The sequence below is a fragment of the Nomia melanderi genome, chromosome 10, assembly GCF_051020985.1.
Source record: "Nomia melanderi isolate GNS246 chromosome 10, iyNomMela1, whole genome shotgun sequence".
Lineage (NCBI taxonomy): Eukaryota > Metazoa > Arthropoda > Insecta > Hymenoptera > Halictidae > Nomia > Nomia melanderi.
The window spans coordinates 9,100,674-9,118,869 of NC_135008.1; the positions used below are offsets into that span (position 1 = coordinate 9,100,674).

The following is an 18,196-nucleotide window of genomic DNA, read 5'->3' on the forward strand; positions in this document are numbered from 1 at the left end:
AAAATGTGACGCATAGATCTCACAAGAACGCCAGTAACGGATGGTAACGAAGTCGTCATTGCAGTAGCGGAACGAATCTAGAAATCAAGCGCAAGACAAATAACTCGGTACTGTACCTCGAGGGCGAGACGAAGGACGAGTGGATGGTCCTGGGTAGGTCATTTTACTCGAATGGAGTCTCCTTTGAACTCCCTTCACTTTGTTTCCGGGCATCTCCGAGTTGTTTCTCTTGTCGTTGCGAGTCGACTGTAACACAGTGTACGCCGAGAGACAATAATCCCACCCTTTCACGGGAATATCTATGAACCCGGCGGAATCGGGCCACGTTTTATTCACAGACTTTGATTATATCGTTCCGAATTATTATTACGTTCCTCGGAGATGAATCCATCAATTAATCGTTTTGTTTTCTCTGTTTCAGGTGAGTGATTCAAAGAACGTCTCCTGCATACGGGTTTTGGGAGGTGGGTGAGTTTAACTTGCATTGAATCCTTAGCGACGTACAAGTTCTTCTACCATGAATATTTCAGACAGAAACACGAACTTCTTGTCTTGGTTCGAGAAATAGGGTCGCGTTAAAATTCCTTCAGAATTGAAATTCATGTACGTACTAAATCTTGAGAGAATTCTGGCAATTGAAAATTTATAGGTCTGAAATTCATTCATTTGATGATCAATTCATTTGATGATATCAACTTTAATAAAAGTTTATCGATTAACTACTACGTTTCACGACTAGAGGAGGATTTAATTGACGAAGGAAGAACCGGATCAAGTCGATCGGTATTGTTTCACGCGTTCCGGTGGAATAGCTCTCCGAGCGACGCTTAAAAACTCGTTTCCCCCGGAACCGTGAGTTCAATGTTATTTAAACGCGAGTGGGAGGAGGTTGCAGGTTGCAGCTACAAATTAAGCACACAATAATTTACCGCTTTTACGAGACTATCTTTCGCGGTTAAGGCCGCGGCGAGTGGTTTAGTCTGTTTTACGAGGATGCGACTGTGGACTAGTCGATATATTCTGTTTATGTACTTCTGGTGATAAATTAATGAAGTAGACTCTTGGCCGAATACAATATTATTAAATACATTCTACCCAATGCGACACACAAACACAGAAATGGCAATACACCATCATATACATAACATTTGAATTTAAACCGATAAAATTTTACATTCCACTATTTCAAAAATATCTAAATACAGAGTATTGCACGAATGTTCAATTTCTGATGAGAAATAATAATTAAGCAATAGGTGTTTACATTCCTGTCGTTCACAATTATCATACGATCTTTCTAATTTTGTTTTCCGATTTCTGCTCACCGAACACGTTGTCAGAGATCGATCGATCATCTTTGAAGCACCCTGTACATTCCCGGGGATGCAGTTTCATAAATCGTTTTCAGGGAGATTAAAAATCCACCGGGCAAAGGGAGAATGGAAGAAAGGGTGGGAGCGGGACGGAGCGTCTCGAAGGTTTCAGGCTCAAACAAATTGCATCGCAAACAAGTACACCGGATCCTCTTCATCAAGGAATGCGTCATTCTTTCGTTCCCTTTTTCCCTGCCGCGCCGTTTTAATTACTAGGATATCATTTTCCCCGGTTGTTCGCGAAACGGATCCCGACCGCCCGTGAACTTTCCGGACCGTCACGTGTGCGGCCTCTTTTCTTTCGTCTGTTTTCCAGCGTTCGCTGTTTGCTTGATTCATTACGCACGTCCATTAATTAGCGTACACCTGTCGGCGCGCGGTCTAAGTTAATTAATTAATTATACGCGTAATAAACCTGTTCGGGACGCGGACGGTTCCCGTTCGGACCGGCTATCGATCGGAGCCCGCCATTAGCATAACAGCTTCATCGTAGCCGGCCTCTCCAGACGTCAATCGAACGCGATTCGGACCGGTGTGTATCCTTTTTACGCCGGAAGAATCTCACGCGTCATAAACCGCGAGAAAATTACCCACCACGATTGGACTCACGAAATCGTTGATCGATCTTCCTTTGCTGAGAACTGTGTTCGGCAAAGTGCGAGAATGATATCCGCGATTGATTCTTGAATATTTTATATTATGCGATATTGTGTAAGTGTAATATTGTAATTAATGATATTACAATTATTAATACATTTACTGGGTATATTATAATTATTAATGAAGATAATAATAATATTATAATTAATACTATTGCAATTCACAATGTTACAATTATCGATACGGTAACTAATCATATTATAGTCAATAATATTGCGACTAACTATATTATAATTATTAATCTAGCAAATAGCAATATTATAATTAATAATACTGCAACTAACAATATTAAAATTACCAAAATTACAACTACAACTATCTAATTTCTATTACAACAAAATCTTAACAAGCAATATTCTATTTCATCCGAAATACCTATGCAAAGTTTATCGCCCTGAAACGCAGGTGTCCAAGAAACCCGACACTTTCCCCGAGCTGGGTCGCGACCGGTGCGTCGAGAGTTTCCGCGCGGGACTTTCGAACGTGTCCCACAAATCAGGACCTCGCGTGCCTCCTCCGTTGTATCGCATAAATTTCCACGAGTTCGTTCACCATCGACGGCGCCGGCCAGGGGAAAGCGTCTCAGCGGCCGCGGGACGGGCGCCGCGCGGATACATCTTTCAATTAGATCCCGGCGTTGTCCGCGTGATGGAACGCCGCGTTTCCGCCATTCAACAAGTCCTCGGGGTTCTTGAGCCGAGACATATTTCCACCGGTCGCGTCTCTCGGCGCCAATTTACGCCCTCCGGCCCTCGGTTTCGCTCGTCCGGGCCCTCGCGGCGAAAACCACCCCTTAACCCTTTCCTTGTTCCCGGCGAACGTGTTGTCTTTCCGGCGGCACGGAAGAGGACGAGCGTTCCCGACGCTCTCCAGGCTAATTTACCCGCCTTAACGCGACACCTCCCGTCACGGTTAGACAGACTGATGCGATTAATGCCGCTACCCCTCGCCACCCTGTCACGGATGATCTATACTCATTAGCGCGAGCATCGTCGGAACGGATTATGGTGAGGGACAATTCGCGTTTCTTATTGCCTTGCCGCTGGTGACTCGTGTATGACGGCTGTTGCGGTTTTTGGGGTTGGTCGAGACTGAAAGGATGCTGTAGAGGGTGTCGTGGAGCTGAGAAATATCAGGGGAATGTTCTCTGTTTTCTCTCTGAAGGAAATCACTGGGGTTATTGATATTGGAACGCAGAATTTTGTTATTGTTGTAAGAGCTTTGAGAGGAATGAAGTATACGTTTTAATTTGTGTATGTATTCGAAGAATCTTAATTTTCGTCTGACGCTGTGACAACGAATCGCTCGTTAATGTTCTTCCACCTGTTGCCGGTGTTGTATAATTTCTTTGGTTATTTACTACATTATTTATCTATCATTCATACTGTACTGTTAGCCAAAAGGTGTCCCAAACTGGAAGAAAATTAGGAACCATTAAAATCTCCTTTAGTTTCAATCAAAATTGTTGACTTTGAACGTTCGTTTCAAAAGAGAGAAAGTCGCAGGCGCGAAAATCGTTCAGCTGTACATCCGTCGCGATATTGGAAGATTCGTCGAGGTGGCGCCGTGAGTTTCGCCATGTCGGATCCATGATTCATCGCGATGTTCCCGGAAGCGGGGGCAAAAATAAAAGCCCATTGCGTCGTGTGTTGAATGGGATGAAGCTGCGAGGTTCGATTATCCACGAGTAACACACCGTGTAGATGTGCATTCGTGATCTTTGATATGCAGGACGGAGGCCGGTCTAAGGATGCAACGTGACCTCATCGGGCAGACACGTTCTTTTCCTACCGGAGGACATTACCGGCCGCACGGGACGCGTTCACGTGAAACGTCCATCGACGAACGACCCTCTGGAATGTGTGTGTCCAACATGCAACTCGCGATAAGTGATACTGCGGCCCCACAAGATTATACAGTTTGAAAATTGCTATGAGTAAGCTATTCGGCTGCAGTCCTACGTATGCAGTGTTCAAAAGATCCTTGCAATGTTAATATGGTACATAGATCACACTGCTCTAAAATAGCCTTAGTGAACAGAGGTAAAAATTTCAACCGAAATATAAACGTTTTTATACTTTATTCAAATTAATTTGATAACTACAGAAATGTGGTTACTGTACTATTTGAAGCTAATTTAATTATTGTGTATAGTTGATATAATTTATTCAGTTACTGTATACGTGTTTTAAAAAAAAAACGTGTTTTAAGTTAAGAATAATTGGAAACATTTCTCGTATCTAACGCCGCTCCCTAATGTATTATATTTACCGTTGGAATGTTAATCAAACTCCGTTCAGTGATCCCGCGATTCGATGCATAAATTTAGCCGGCACTCTCGAAAACCAACCGGCCGAATCTCGCAAACCGTCCACTGGCCATTATTCCGCCGAGCACGAGTACAAAATTCGAGATAACCGTAGTCATGCTTCAAGCCCAACATCCGTGTCCGATATCGGCCCTCAAGTCGTTTCATTGAGTAAGATAACGTTCCCCGCGTATCGGTTGTCGTTTCCCCGGATCCTCTAAAAACGAGGACCGTCGGCCACGCTCGGAACAAATCGGCTGGTACATTCATCTCTCGTCGGGCGTACGGAGAGCGCTCGACATAAACGGAGTGAGGCATTGTCCGAACTGTTTCGAGGAAATATTCATGCGGCATAATTAACCGAATGAATCCTCTTATAACGGGTAGCGGGGAGCTTCTAGCTACTAATTTCTCTATCGAAATTCTGTCGAAATTACCTAGGTATATTGAAAGAAATAAGGAGTTTAAGATTTAGAAACTTCAGGGAGTTAACAATTTAGAAACATTAAAGAGTTAAAGAGTCGAAGATTGAGGAACATTAAAAACCTGAAGATTTAGATACATCAAAACGTTGAAGATCCATGTACTCTAAAAGCACTCGAGTTCCACGACTCTAAAAGCTCCGCGTTCAACGTCCAAACGAAACGCAATTACAGAAACCAATACGAGAAGAATTCTTAAAAATTCAAAAGAACTCAAGCACCTGAAAAGAGAAAAATAATAATCCGAACGGAAAGGAAACGAAACTATTTGAACAAAATTATTTCCAATCTTCTTTTCCATCTTCTCCCAACGAGCTGCATAAAATTCCGCTGAAAGCCGTCCGGAAATCAACCGGCATGCACCCGAGCATCGTGGAAACGGATAATCGATCCGCAGGAGATCCTCAATCGGCGATTGAGTCGATTAAGACGACGTCCGCCGCGGAAAGAAGCTTCGTGACCTTCTTCGGCTTCTTGCTCTGCGGGAGAGTGGACTGCGCGACAAAGTGGAGTGGTGCGCGAATAAAAGATTCAGTCCGGTCTCATTGGGTAGCAAAGATACCCGTCCCTCTCCATTTGGTCTCTTATTCTCCGGGCGTTCTTGATGGTTTCCGTTCCCCTTTCCCCTCCTATCCGTCGGTCCTCGGCAAAGCAGATGTCGCAGCGACTCGTGTCGCGGCAGCAAGCGCGCGACACGTATGCGACCAGCGCGATTAAACTTTAAGGCTTTCGCGGTCGATCCTCTCTCGAAGGATCCAACCACATGGCGCGCCTCTTGGCTACCGGAACGAGATACCTCGCGGTAAAGCAATTCAGGACACATTGCGACGTGTTACCGGAGACGTCGCCCTCCTTGGAAGGACAACAGAGCTTGCATCTTGCTTGGCTAGGAATGGAGAGGTTTCTTTGATTCACCCATGGTTTCTCGAGCGTTATTACTGTCACGAAAATTTTGAACGTTCGTCATGATATTATTCTTCTGAGACAGAGACCAATGGTATTAGGAGTAATTGTGCCTTTTTTTGGTATAGGAAGCTCGTGAGCTGGTTCCGTTATTATAGGGGTTAATCAGTCGTTATTTGTTCTTCGTCATTTTCTGATTTACTTAGACCAAGAAAAGTTGTTGATATGTCATTAAGTTGAATAACGTGTAAAATATAAATCTAAATGTCGAATAAAGCCTAATAAGATGAAACCCGTTTTTAAAATCTCTCAAGAAACGCGACAAGATTTTCTAACCTGCCAACCACGGGAACATCAACTTGCACGATTCGGTACAATTAAAGTGAAGTCTAGAGGATTGTTTCTTTCTGCGAAGTGCACACTTTTCAAGAATAATCGTATAAACGAGTTACGCAGCACGGAATGACGAGCTCGCTGCGCGAAGCGCTTCGAGGCGGGGCCGAGTCGTAATTTTCAATTCGTCTACATGGCGTTCTGTTAACCTCGTCTCGGTAATTTAAAAAGGTGGATGATCAGGATCACGAATATTCAATCTGCATGCCGCGGTGGAAAGGTCGATCCTCGCGGATGGATTCCGCCGTCTCCTGTTAAATTCACGTTGCGTCGACGCTCGCGCTCTCACTTGTCAGCCGGTTCATCATTAATTCCGCGCGTTACAGTTCCGCTGGAGTCACGGGCAGCATTAAAATTGGATTGCCGGGGTAACTTCGTTCCGAGTTCGGAACTGGTCGCGCGCGTCTTGGCTCTCCCGTCGATCGGCTCCGATTATTTCGACCGATTCCTCGGCCCCAGCTCCGCCGTAACGAAGCCTTTTCCGATAGTCAGTGGAAAGGGAAATTCGGGCGATTTTTTGCCCCCCGCTCGATCATTCCGCGCTTATCTAGCAAATTCCGAGTCTCCCGTAACTTCGTCGAATACAAAGTGTAATATTACGAATAAAACTTGTGATTGCGGGGAGAACATTTTTTAGCCAGCTCGAATGTTATCTCTGAGCTTTATGCATTCATAGTTGGATTCTTTCTACATCTCTCCGATTATCAGAATACAGAATATTTACCGTAGAATCATCGTCCGTATACCTTTTTCAATAACATGAAGTAGAAAACCAAGATAAATTCGCAGTGTCCCGAGATAAATTTAGATTTCCAAACTGCTTCGACCAGCCGGTTCCTCTCCAACGCAGTATCATCAATTTCCGATGAAAATAAGCCTTTAACAAAGCCAAAAATGGTGAGATCCCCGAATACGCGACTCCCTTCATCCTTGGAGAAAAGTGATCGCGCAGGATCGCCGCAATTTTTCACGTATCCCGACGTCGAAGCAGTAATGATGCACCGGTTCAAGGGGAATTAGGAGTGGTGCACGGTGCAAGGGCAGCAGGAATCGGCGATAGAGATCAAGTACACGGAGAGGGAGAAAAAGATAGTTGGATACGAGACTGAGGGGGGGAGAGTGGTGGAGAAGTAATGTCAGGATAACGCCGGTTCGGGTTAAGGAAGGAAAAATAGCCGAGACCCGCTGAGTTTGCTCCCACGAGATATCAAGCTGCTGGCCAGGCTACTCCATAATGCGATCTCCTCGTGCAATTCATCGATCCACTCGAGCGTTTCTTACGTATGCGAACGATGTCCAGTTCTAACGGTCGGCCGAAGATTCGATTCGGAAATTGTTACCTTCTCCGCGCTTCTTTCCTCGTCCCGGCTCGCTGGAACGTGAATAATTCGGTAAAGTGTCAGAGAAATGGCTGGCCTCGATTCCTTCAGTGCTCCCGATACACCGCACGAAGTGCGCGCGACCGCGCAACCCTTCCTCGCAACGAAAGCCCGTGTTTTTGTCAGCGTCGTTTCGTTTAACGCGACCGGTCGACGCGCAGAGGAGTAGAACACCGGTGAACCTCGATCAGTTTACTTTCAGGCCGCCCGTTTTTCGTTGGTTTCGGGTTTTCAGGGTTACCAGTTATCCGTATTGTTTCCGGAGATCACGAGTGTTTAAAGGGTTAAGGGAATTTTGGGGATTCGCGTCTGATTCCTTGTAAATGGTTTTGAGATATGCCTGAAACGAATATTAAATAATCCGGGATGTTCTTCGCGGTAGCTGGAAACTCTGTTCGTTTCAGTAATTAACGTAGCGCAGGTGAAAAGGCATGTTTCAATGGACCGATGTATTTGGTTTAAATCACCTGTACCTTTTCGAACGTTAATGGAAACGAATGAAAGCGATACGATGGAGAGTGTACGTTTGAAATTGATGCTTAATTAACGACCTTCCGCTAATGGGGTTTCTTTGCGTTATTTCTCTCGGCCCCTGCAATACAGCATTGTTACGCGACTTACTCTTGCCGACTCCGTTAGCATAGCGTTGCGTGTACCACTTTCTTCTGGATAATGTAAGAACCATTAATTCCCCGCTTTTTCGTGAGCCGTGTAGAGCTCGTAAAAAGATGTTGTCGCATTCAAAGCGTCACAAGAGGCGCATCTTGCTTAAAAGGATCCAAAGTCCCTTTCGCTGTTCCGTCGAAGAAAAATAATGATGCAAGTGTCCCTTCCGCGTTGAACGTTTCCCATAAAATCTGTGCCGCGTTAAGTTTGTATCGAGAATTACGCAAGTTCTGGCTTTGAGACACGGTGTGAATGAAAATCCTCGTGTAGACCGTCAATAAACTTTTCGTTTTACGCGTCGATAGCTGAAGTTTAATGAAACGGAAACTTCTCGGGAACTTAACTACGACTTTTACAATCGTTAACTCCACGGGAAATTGTGAGCGTAAAGATGAAAATTTCCATACTTCGTTTGTATTACAGTTTAGAAACTGTATATTTTATCATTAAATTTTACTACCATACGAAACTGTATGTTTCGCCGTATTTCACGGTATTAGAGAGTCTTAAAGCCTCAACGTTTACAACTTTATCCACAAATTCGTCCAGATCAGAAATTGATATGGAGGCACTAAAGCTTCAGAACAGTTAGTAGACACAAGGAAATGGATACTTTCCTGGGAGCAATACTTGATCATCATTATCCGCCACATCTCTTCTCTAGAGTATCCAAAAACATTTCACAGTCCTATTCTCACACGTTTCAAACTGACCGCAGTTCCATTACTCTCCACTTAATAAACAAGATAACTCTACAACTATAAAATGCAATTTATACCACAACCCGATTACAATAAAATTACGTTACCCGCTTAAATTGAAGTCTCGTACGTGTCAATACATTCTCAAGCTGGAAGTCATCAATATTTTTCCTTATTTCAAACGTACGATTGTACCATCACAACTGCGATACCATAGAATTACTCGAGAATTCCTTCTAACCGGTAAAAAAAAACGCGTGGTTACCGAAACGGAGCAGTTCGTCGTCGGCAACAGATTCTCCGGAAGAGCGACCACCGCGCATATGGCTTGTTGGATCCGCGTTCTCGTTCGAGAGCGCTTTAAGACGTATGCATCCGCCCCAGCTCGCGGTGCAACCGATGCGTCGCGGGACGCATGGGTGCACGCCGGTTCGCGCACGCAAACGCGATAAACAGGGTTTAAAAAAAGAAAAAAAAGAGAGTGAAGAAGGAAGCCGAGGGTCGCCGGGTTTCTTTGATCAGCGGTGCATCGAGCGCGGCACCGCAGAATTCGGTATTTCGATGCGTCCAAGTATCAAACCTCTTACCCCTTGCTCGCATGTGCGCATGTTTTCCGTCCTACTCGTCCAGGGAACGCCGCCCTCGGTTTTCGAGGGCGAAGCTGGCATCTCCGGTGACAGTGGAACTCGCGTGAAATAATTAACAGCCCTCGTGACGGTATGTTCCCCTTTTTCCTCGACAATCCCCGAGCCGCATTCAAAATTTCAGCTGCGCGGCGACGCCACTTGAAACATTTTCCCGCAACGATTCCGCGCGATCTTGCGGTCGCCTGCGCTGCCGCGAAACGTTCCACGATCGATCGCCGGGGAATTTTTTGACGAATCGATGTTTGACGATTTTGCGACTGAGAATTTTAGGAAGCTGCATTGCGGGATTTAAGGTTCGGCAAGGAACGGGGCGTGGAAGGGAAGAGAAGAGATTGTACATGAATGTGGAAACGGAAACGTAATGGTTCGGGAAATGAAGAATTACTTGGTTGATCCGGTTCTCGAGAGATATTTGTAAAGTTTTTGAGTATTGAAGTGTCTGGAGTGCGAAGGGGAAACGGTAAATCATGATTAGACGCGTCAGTAGATTCTTTGAATTCAATTTTCTTAGGAATTTGAGAACAAGCTGTGAAATTTTGAAATTGTTTAGCTTCGAATAATATAGGGATTAGTTTCTTTTAGTATTTACTTAAAATATTTACATAGACTTGCGGTTTTGTAATTAAAAATAATATTCATACCTTTCGTTGGCATGTTACTTGAATAATCTCGAACTTTGTGGGATAAATAAATCAGTCAAAAACGAAAATGACAGAAAGAAGTTAAGGGAAGCAAGTAAATGCGCGTGAATAATTTTCGCGGCCACTGCATTCGCACACACGCTGCGCCAATCGATTTTGCCATTCATAGCTGCGCGACTGAAATAACTCGGAGCTGGACAATAGCTGGCATTTAGTTTCGATGCAAGTGACATTCTGCTTAGAAAGTCAATCGTCGCGTCTCCTTTTATTTTCGCTGCCTGCTCAGCGAAGTGCGGGCACGAAGTCCTTGGAAGTTCTCGTCACGTAACGGTGCACCATCGGCGGATAATTAACAATTCTGGTTATGAATAAAAATATACACGTTACTCAGTATACTGAGAGTTGGGTCAACGATCTTACTTCTAATAGAACTTGTTGTTACAATTACGGTGTAGGTGCTTGTTTGCCTTGGAAGAACTTCGGAATGAAGTTTCAGTCATCGCTCCGAGAATAACAGCACATGAGCGTGAGGGTAATGTAAAATAGTTTCACTGGATCAATGTAAATGAGTGAATCCTCGTAGCGTTGCATGAATATCTTGGGAAAACACGTCTTCGTTTGTCTTGATACGATAAAAGAATTCATTAAATCGTGTCTTAGGAGAAACGTATTTTCCATACCCTTGTCTTCGAATAATTTCATACAATTTCGACAATTATTTTAACCAGAAAGAAATACCTTAAGCCACATATATAGCGACACATTTAAGAAATCTTCAAAACATAGAAGATAGTTTAAGTTTGAATAGGAGAACTGAGAATGAAATAGAAATAGTGCTATTTGTAGTTTTTTTCGATAGGATATTTCATGATATTTCCTATAAAGTTTAGAATTGAAATTTGAGTAGACAGGACGTAATTGATAATATTAGTGTTTAAAGCTTGTTCGAGAGATTTTATTATTTTCTCAGTGTAAATAATAGAATACCAGATTCGAAGCATTAGCCGAGACGTGGGTTGACATTTTCCGGGGAAGTATTAGCTGTTTAACTACTTAGGTTGATGGTAATCCCTATTCTAGTTAACGCAAGTTCCCCCAAGGTTTCTCCTGACAGAAGGGGCGTCGAAGTTCCTGCATCCCATTAAAATTGGAATATCCTGATATCCTAAATCCCCTGTCGCTTTGTAATTTGTGTCAGTATCGCGGCGTATCGAGCCCGCAACTTCCCTCACCTCGTTTCCAAAGGCACACTTTAAGCAGTTGAACGGATTACGCGGGGAGTAGGAATTAAACACGAAGATTCTGTTTATATTAGGTGCACCGCCGCGCAAACTTTATACAAAGGAGTTTTCAAGCAGCTTACCGCAACATCGCCGTATCTCTAGTTCATGGAAAATATTAGACTCCTATTCTTCCATGGTGTTCGTTCATCTTTAATCGTATCATATGCGCATTTGCAGTAATATAAATTAATTGTTCCGTATAACATAGAAACCCATAATATCTGCGAATTATAATATAAATTCACTGATATTTAATAATAATACTGGAAATACAGATTTGTCATATTTTGTCTTTATAATAACTTAGGGTTGAAAATCAGGCATTCTAATATTCTAATATTCTAATATTTTAGTATTATAATATTCTAGTATTATAATATTCTAGTATTATAATATTCTAGTATTCTACTATTCTAGTATCCCAACATTCTAACATTATAATATTCTAATATTCTGATATTCTAATATTTTAGTATTATAATATTCTAGTATTATAATATTCTAGTATTCTAGTACTCTAGTATTCTAGTATTCTAGTATTCTAGTATCTCAACATTCTAACATTATAATATTCTAATATCCTAATATTCCAATAATAACATTCCAATATTCCACGAAATAGTATTTTCTATTTCCCATAAAGTGTGACCAATAAAACGATCAACCATCGCGCGGAAAACTTTTGCTTAGCGCAAAAAGGGAAATCTCGTTAAACTTCAACGAAGCGGCCAACACGGCGAATGGCGGATAATCGTGTTACAAAATCAAGAAAATCCAATCACGGGTTTCAAGTTCCTCGCGCAAGAAATCGCAAGTTATCCCTGTGCGCGTCCGGCTTCGCCCGTGGCGACGAAATTGACCCGGCATCGAAGGCACGCCGCGCGCACAACGGGTCAAATCAAGCGGCGAATCATCGATGTCGGCCGACGAGCACCACGGAAACTCCGTTTCCCCGGGATTCCGGCCACGGGGAGTGTTTACACGCCGCTTATCCGAAACTGCCGGAAGTCAGGCTCTAGCAGTTGGTACACATGGTTTGCCTTCCGGCGCGTATCTTACGGTGACTGGACACTTTCCCTTCGTTAGACAGTCGGTGCGCTGCCGCTTCTAGGGAACTTCGCGGAAAGTTCATAGTTTGCAGCTGGCTCGGCCGGTGGAAAACATCGCAGAACACCGAGCAGCTTCTAACTTCCGCGATTTTACGAGCTCGAAGCAGTTTACGTTATGACATACCGGATCAGCCGGCGAATTCGATGTTCTTTATCGCGGATTTCGTTGGTGTTCCATATCATTCACCGTGAAATCGGCTAATACCTCCATATGACGAAATAATATTTACAGTGAAAATGTTACAACCCGATTCTTCGTTTCTGTCATTCTCTATTGGAATATATTTGATACTGTGCAAACGTATTACTTCATTCGTGGTGGACTAGAAAACGCGAAGTGTTCATTCTTTTCTAGCATACAATTATTCAGAATTATCTCTTCAAGCTTATCACATTTCATTACAACTAGCATTTGTATTGTCTGATTCTGACATGTTCGCGGAGAGTGAACATTTTATTGAGCCGCAAAAATAAAGAATTTATTTTTAATTTGAATGTTATATTCATGTTACTTTATATTACAATGAGAACGAATGCTTTAGCATTCACGTCCTCCTTGTTTAAACATAGAAAGCAAGTTAAAAACACTGCTCCAAAAAGAATGACGCTTTCAAAACTAGGAAAACTCAAGTATCAATCTACGCGAAGTAAACAACATCCGTTCCACCGGGAAAAATCGAAAAATTATTTGCCGTGGCCGTTCGAATGCGAAGGCGGCGCGCGTGGTAACGAGGGCAAAAATAAAGGCACCGTCTTGACGAGGGTACCCGAGTTAATTATGAAAAATGCGATATTGTCGTAAGGGTGCATTTCTGCCGGTGCAGGATACAGTGCAATTACTGCGGCTGGGCTGCGCTCATTTATAAGAACGCGGCTGCCGGCCGGTCGCGGGTTCTTTGACGGTTTATCATTCATGAACGGCGCTGAATGCGTGCCGGCGCGGTTGAAAGAAATACCGTTCCCGCATATTAAATAGTATACACCGGGCGCAAACAGTCGCGCGCGAGCCTCGTAACGAGCATCGAGGAGCCAGCTTAATTTTCGCGTTGGAATAAGTACGCGTCCACACTTGGCGGTACGGTTCAGTCGTATCGAAATTGATTGATCGTCGATTTGCTTTTCACCGGACTTCATTTGGCCGGCAAATGATTCATTTCTCGGCTAAATGAACAGAAATGAAATACATACATGTACAATATGTCCCACTTAATCCCTTACCGAATAGCTCGTGATATTCATATTCGATCCAAAATTTGTATCGCGAGTGAGTTTCCTCAAAATGCGGTAAGGTGTTTAGTGTGTTACTGTAATTATTTTTGTACTTATTAGAAAAATGAAAAAATTATTCAATTGGAAGCTACACAGTATCAGGCGACACGTACTGTAGAAGTTCTACGTTAGCCAAGCCGGCCATTTGTTTAGCAGTGAAGGGCGAGGGGACTTCTACTCAGAACGCTCGGATTTCATGGTCATTATTGGCGCACGCCAAGGTCCGAGCGTTGTGAGTGGAGGAGTCCTCTTGCCCCACTTCACTTTTGAACCTAAAGTCGGTTTGACTAACGTGAGACCTTCACAGTAGGTATACGTTACTGTGGTAATTGATTTTATTGGTGTCTCTCGGTACCATATAATCTTCATTTGAAGCATTCTTTTGTATTTCTGTATAGAAATGATGAAAAGAGTACTCTTAAGTGTGACGTACTGTACATTGATGGAATTTGATTGTTTTTGATCATTGACTATCACCTGACTGTATCATTGACCGCTGGTGTGAATCGAGCCTAACGCGTGTTCCGTCGTGTTTCTGGGTCGCGACCGTCAGCTTTCTACGCGGTCGTTCGAAACACCGTCTTCCGGGACTTTCATTTTCCCGGCGCGACGCGACGCGGGTCGAGAGGATCAGCTCCGCGACCCGACCTTGCGAGCCTCCGGGCTCCTCCACGCCAGGGATCCGCATTCCTTGCTCCGCTTTCACAATTTCTTTTACGGTCCATCGCGCGAGTTTCGAACCGGGCCGATGACGTCAACTCACCTCGGTTCGACACCGTCGTTCTCCTTTTTCGCTCGCGGCTTTCGTTATTTTTCTGGGGCAACGCGGCCGGTTCCAGTGTTCCCCGTAATTCGTACCTACCTTGGACTGAAAAAAATGATAGAATTTCAGATGAACGAAATTGTGTTTGTCTTCTATTGTCTCCGGGAAGAACATGATTATTCAGTTTCCTTCTCCAACTGTCTTTGTTCGAGGAAATTGTCGTTTGATAATTCGTTCAGCGTCGAATAGAATTCAGTTAATTCCAATAGGAATAAGATTGTATTCAAACATTCGAACTTCGTTTGAATATTTCAACCCGCTTTAAATATTCAAATTCAAAGTTAACACATAGCACGCTACGGACACCCAGTCGAATTGAACTACTATACAACATTCGATTAAGCGATGATTATTCAAAAACACTTCTGTACTATCAGTAATGCAACCAATCAACCGATTCAACTAATTCCATGCTACGCGTTTCCCATCGAAATCGTTCATGCATCGTCAACGATCTATCAAGCACCATTTCTCAGCGGTCACACTCCCCTACAGAAGAAGTCCAATAATCATATTCGCGAGATAACGAAAAAACGCAAGAGAAGAAAACAGGAGAAATCAGTCCCAAACCGATCTACAATGCGGTCGCTCGTGGAAAGGAGTCACGGAGATTCGAGCGGTTAGCGCGTCTATTGGCCATCTTCATCCGTATTCCGGCGCCGAATTCGCGTAGCCCTGGCAGGATCTATTGCCGGGTCTCACTGACACATCGGTGCACCGCATCTTCGTGGTCGGCGAGCCGTGCGCCGTGTCGGTGTACGTGCGCCTCTGCATATTATATTATCGGGCGGCCGGGCTGCTTTCTCGATGCCCGGACCCGAAGCGCCCGGCTGAACGCTACCACACGCGGACGCACACGTTGGAAAAGACACGAACACCGTGGAAAGACGAATATTCTTGCGAGAGGGCCACGGGCACGGTACCTGGGAGCGCGGCTCCATAAATTTCGCGCCTAAGCTCCAACGAATGCACCAGCGACTCGTGCGAACACGATGCAGTTGCACCGGGAGAGAGAAATGGTCGGCTGCCGATAAAGAGAAGAAAAAAGACAGGGACCGTGGGCTGGGTGAGGTGGTTGGACGAAAAAAGTTGCCGCAGATTAATCTGGATTAGCCGCAGATAAACTGGTCATAATTCCTGCGCGGCGCCGCCTTTTTGCCGGCTGAGGAGATATTAACGTCTACCGTTCCTATATCAACGTGAAAATATGCCTGGCCCGTCGGCCTGACGGATCGCGGCCCGCTCCACGGCAATATTGCACTCACGTTGATTCCCTGCCTTGAGAGACTACTTCCTGAAACGTCCCTGTTCCGTGCTCGACAGCTCGCTGGCTACTGTGCTCAGAAGGTTACCGTTACTCCACGCGGAATATAACGGGTGAGTCCTAACACGTTCCTGGATGTAAATGCATTAATTTTCATTGTGATGCAAAATGACTATAAGATTGAAATTTATAACGGATTGTTATGTATTTCATTCTGTATAGCCTTAATTTCTTGACATTGTTACGCACTTTCACCATTGGAGTGCTATATTTTGTCTATTTTTGTAGCTCATTGAAATGTTTACTGTCCGAACGGAATGTTTTGTCAGTGCATTTGGAAGGAAAGCATTTCTTTATAGAGTATGATTTGCTTCTCGGAGTAAACTAATAAAGCTCTAATCAATTTCACAAATTTATCAAAATTTGACTGACAGTTTTTATTCAACATAATGTGTTATTTATTCCGTCGTAGCTAATTGATTAATTATTAACTATTAGTAATTGTTTAGCATTACAACGTTTATGCGTTATAATGCTGCTTAGTTACTTACATTATTAAACAGTTTACATTATTAAACACCGGTGACCGCCATGATAGTCTACGTATTAAATTGTAGCGAAGCGAAAGGTAACTTTTTCCGCATAAGCGAGTGGGATGTACATTGTAATGCGCGCGACGGCCTCTTCTCGAGAAAGTGGAATTTGAAAGTTTGGCACGGATAGGATCGAGTTCGGTTTAAATAGAAATGGCGGGTGACGTACAGACGCTTTGACGATGTTATCGATGGATCGAATGTTTGACGAAGAATTGAATTTGATTTTCTTGAGGAGCCTTACTATCTTTTTCTCGACGATAGTGACTTTTATTTCTCAATTTCATTAGCGGGGTGCTAATAATGCTACTGTGCTTCGAAAGAAACATTGACAATAATTGCGTTAGTTAATTCGCATTTGAAATCTTTGTTATAAAACAAGATGATCGTTCCTTAAATTCGCTTAATTCAATTCGTTCGATGAAATTCTATCGAAAAATATAGATGTACAAATCGGTGGCACTCAGCAATATGAAATACGATTTTCCCTGCAACAGATACAGCGCAAAAATTGCCGTTTTAAATAACCGTTATCAAACGGCGGCACGATGAAAATAATGAAAACCGATTGATCCACTTCCATTTCGGATCGACAATTGATTAGTTAATTTCCTTGCGCAGAGATGAAAAATCCCATCAAAAACGACTGTGCGATACAATCGCAGTCAAATTTTTCCAGGCCAGCGAGATTTCCGGTTTTTCGTGGGAATTATCGTATGTTATTTGGAAAGAGCGACGAACGAGAAAGCTTCGAATCCGTCGAAACGTTTTCAAATATCCGTCGTCGGCGTTGCGCTTGTTCGCTTCGTTTCTTTTTTTTTTAATATCTATATGCTCTCATATATACAATATACATATATATATGATATACATTTTTTTTATATTGATTTCATACGAGTTTGAGTACGTAGCATGCGTCCGACCATAAATTATATGTCTATCTATCGAGCCGTGACAGAGATTTATCACAGTTATCCCGGAGCGAAATTTACTCGATGTAACAACAATCCATCAGGGTTGGGAATAATTAATTAAAGCAAGAAACCTGTGTATTGTCCTGCCAGTCATGTCTCTGGCGAATAATGCGATTATCGCTTAATGGTTACTATATGTACTCGGGGAAGTTTATAAATATTTATCGACTATGATGGTGGACGTTGCCCGAGCTTGTTGCGGAACAACCGAATTTAACATGTAATTAACCATTCATGATCACGGATCTCAATGGTGCGAGCTATATCCGTCGTACCCTCCGCCATCGTTGAAATAACATTTATCGACGACCGTGCCTATCTTGGATCTGAATTGAGTGTTACAAGAAAATGTATTATGCGCAAGTTTTACGGGCTTTCAGCAAACTAACTGCAATTACAGCTAACGCTGATTACACGAGTTCATATTACAAACAATTTGAAGATCCTTTAATAATATTTCGCTGTTATATATTATTTCCTTCAGGAATCAGTATCATTACAATCGTTATTTAAAATTAAACAGCACAATTTCATTATGGTAACAGAACAATATTCCTAACTAAACATTCAGTCAACGATTCATTGCGTCTAAAATAAAATTTCACTCGCTAGATCATTAAAATCGATTAAAACATCATCATCACGTCAAAGAAAACAAAATTCTTTTCTGTTCAAGTTCTAAATGTATTAAAGTCAAGCTTATAATTCAATTACGATTTTGCAATTAC

At 43.1% G+C, this 18,196-nt stretch overlaps 1 protein-coding gene and 1 long non-coding RNA gene across 4 annotated transcripts in view; both read left to right on the plus strand.

Moving 5' to 3' along the window:
• Fkbp14 (peptidyl-prolyl cis-trans isomerase Fkb14) overlaps positions 1-18,196 on the plus strand; it is a 110,140-nt gene that overhangs the window by 23,181 nt on the left and 68,763 nt on the right. The gene's annotated exons all lie outside the window — the stretch shown is intronic.
• LOC143174966 (uncharacterized) overlaps positions 1-18,196 on the plus strand; it is a 44,159-nt gene that overhangs the window by 7,191 nt on the left and 18,772 nt on the right. The window contains exon 2 of one of the 2 annotated variants that reach the window (XR_012999521.1): positions 422-468. This is a non-coding gene — a long non-coding RNA (uncharacterized LOC143174966). The remainder of the gene's footprint in view (positions 1-421; positions 469-18,196) is intronic. The other variant, XR_012999522.1, reaches the window with a different exon arrangement.